The 3,154-nt window shown below is 38.1% G+C and overlaps 1 pseudogene; it reads right to left on the reverse strand.

Moving 5' to 3' along the window:
* Window positions 1-722: 722 nt before the first annotated feature.
* Window positions 723-2,391, reverse strand: LOC145603986 (peroxisome biogenesis protein 7 pseudogene; annotated as a pseudogene).
* Window positions 2,392-3,154: the final 763 nt, after the last annotated feature.

Consider the following 3,154-nt stretch of genomic DNA (forward strand, 5'->3'; position numbering starts at 1 on the left):
TGAGGCTTTGTGTGAATGTCTTTACAAATGTAATATTGATGGCTTTTATACCTTGGCATATATGAGAGATGTGGGCCTTGGCCCAATTGACTTGCCTTGCGGACTGATCTTGACTTTAGCATGGGCTGGAGAGTTGAACTTTGACCTTGGGCTTTGAATTGGATCATTTAATGACTAGGCCCAATTGGACTAAATTGGACCCAAACAAGTACCATTGTGCAGTCAGTGTTATGACTTATGAGGCCTTCACGTCAATTCAACAAACTTCAGTTTGCTATCATTATAACCTACTACGTATTACTAATCAATTCTATAGTATTTGACATGATTAAATTAGATGTTTGGCTACTTGTACATGTTTTGTACTTGCACACTTGAGCGAGGCTGCAGTTTTCAGAATGGCTTTGGCAGCGGAATGAAGAGTCCAAGCAGGGAATCTTTCGTTGTATCCATTGAAGTTCAAACCAGAAATTCGATTGGAGACAATTTCAGTATGTTTTACTAATCCAAAATGAATGTTGACTTTTGAGCTTCATACCTATGCTTTTACCACCATACTGAAAATGACCTGAACAAATGAACAACCTAATTTTTCAAAGTTTCAAACCACCTAAATTTTTCAAACCCTCGATTTTCAAACAAACAAGAGCAAAGGTTCAAACATTTAGTACTTCAAACCTAACAAATAGTCCAAAATAAAACACATAGTCTAAGTTTGGTACTCAAATAAGATTAGAGGATGCAATAGGGCTTTCAATTGGATCAAGATCGGGTGATATATGTGGCGTATCATTCTTGTTCTCCACCTCAAGCTTCATAATTGATCCACAAAGCATTTCTAATTGAGGATCCATAGAGTCTACAAAACACCAAAAAAAAAAAAAACAAGTTACTGCCAATTGAGGACATTACTTCCTGCCAACAGTCACAAGAGCAATTAAACTTCATAACATTGATAACAGTCACAAGAAAAGGCTCATATCAATGACAAGAACATGCTGAATATGAATAATTAAAAACAGAACGATTTCGACATATGAATATGAATAATTAAGAGAAGGGGTGCAAGTCTACTTATGGGGAATATTCTAGAAACCCTTGAATCCTTGGATAGGGATAATCTCAACAAAATACAGTGATAAAGCAAAATCACTGAATCCTAATAATGTACAGTCTGTGCACAATCTTACATTGATAAAGAATATGGCAAGGATAAAGAGTGTCCAAACTAGTTCCTAAAGTACAGCAAGTAAAACTTATAACTCAGCAATTATACACATCATGTTTTATAAATAAAGATCATTGGACAACCAAAAAAGGGGTGAATGCATGATCAACTCATTCCAATTACATCAAATAAAAAAGTTGTGTTAGATGATTTTTATTAAACACTAAATATATCAAGACATAAATTTCTCAACACAAGAAATTACAACACACCTCCTTCGGCTCTAGGATCAGTTCTACGTTGCCAAACATAAGTCATCCCATCCCAACCAGTACTAGCCAACAACCCTTCGTCAAGAAAACTCATATCGATCCTGCCTGGGGAATAAGTATGAAGATCATACTTCTCAATTAAAGCATCCTCCACCGTAAAATCCCACATACAAACCGTGTCATCTAAAGAACAACTCATAACCATGTTCCGGCGATGTGGCGAAAACTTAACCTTCATTACAGCATACTCATGACCAGAAAGAACAGCAATGGGAGTCCTAATACTCCTCACATCCCAAACCCGAACCATATTATCCACCACACCGGTAGCCAGCAAATAATCATCATACATATTCCAATCACAAGACGAAATCTCACGTTCATTACCAAGTATGGTCATAGTAGAGCGCGGGTTTCGAACATCCCAACACCGAACTGTGTAATCCCCGGAAGCCGAGGCGAAAACATTGTCAAGCAGGGGATTCCAAGCAACAGAATAAACACAATAATCATGTCCCTTGAAGGTGCGCACACGGGTGGGGTTATCAACAGTCCAAAGATTAATTGTATGATCGAAAGAACCGGAGATGAAGGAATTACTGCGTTTTGGGCTCCAATCGACGGAATAAGCTTCATCGCTGTGTCAAACGAAAGAGCGACAAGGGTTTTGTTGAGGGGGAAGAGAGGTGTCGTACAGTTTGAGGGAGCCGTCGGCAAAGGCGGCGACGAGGAGGTTGTTGTCGGATTTGGACCAGGAGACGTCGTTGATGCCCTCGGCGGTATCGAAGAAGGTGAGCTCGGAGATGATGGGGTGGGGGAGAGGTCGAGGATGTGGAGGCAGCCATTGCCGTTCTTGCCGAAGTTTTTGGTGGTGGCGACGGCTAAGCGGTGTTCGTTGAAGGGGCTGAATTTGACGGAGCAGCCCTTGAAGGCGGTTATGAACACCGGCATGATTGGAGTTAATTTGCTCTGGTGATTGTGTAGGGTTTGTCTACTACGTTGGTCGTTTCTCAACAAATGACGTAGATTAGGGTTGTACAATTGTGGGGGAAATAACCTAAATTAGCCTATTTTAATTAGTGTTATATTATTGTCAAACCCAACATCCAATATACATTAAACCCTAACCCTAGGGTGTCCTTATTCTATCAAGTCAATTCGTGAAGCAAGTCAAGCCCTACATCTTGCAAGGAATTAAGCCTGAAACGTTCCAATACTTGTTAAAAACTAATTTAAGAATAAAATATGTTGAAACAACAATTATGTATCGCTCAATATCTCAAAGAACATAATACTTAAATTCGAATAACATAATAGCTAAATTTATAGAATATAAGGGCTAAATTCAAAGAATATCGGCGCTAAAACAAATACTTCCTCCGTTTCTTATTAGTTGATGCGTTTCATTTTGGCGCGTATATTAAGAAAGAAAGCAAGAGATGTGCAAAATACCAAAATACCCTCTCATTCACTATCTGACATTACCCCATGGTCCCCACCTCCTGAATTCTTGATCTGATAATTGCAAAATACCCAAAAAAAAAAAAAAAAAAAAAAAAAAGACCTCACGCTCTCTCCTCTTATACTTCACAAATTGAATAGACAAAAATAAAATCAAACAAGAAAATAAAAATACTACGTTTGAATTATACATTTAATCTATAAATTCTAAAACATCAACAAATCAAATATTTCAATTGTTAATGTAAAGACC

The sequence above is a fragment of the Chenopodium album genome, chromosome 22 (assembly GCF_948465745.1).
Source record: "Chenopodium album chromosome 22, dcCheAlbu1.1, whole genome shotgun sequence".
Classification (NCBI taxonomy): Eukaryota; Viridiplantae; Streptophyta; class Magnoliopsida; order Caryophyllales; family Amaranthaceae; genus Chenopodium; species Chenopodium album.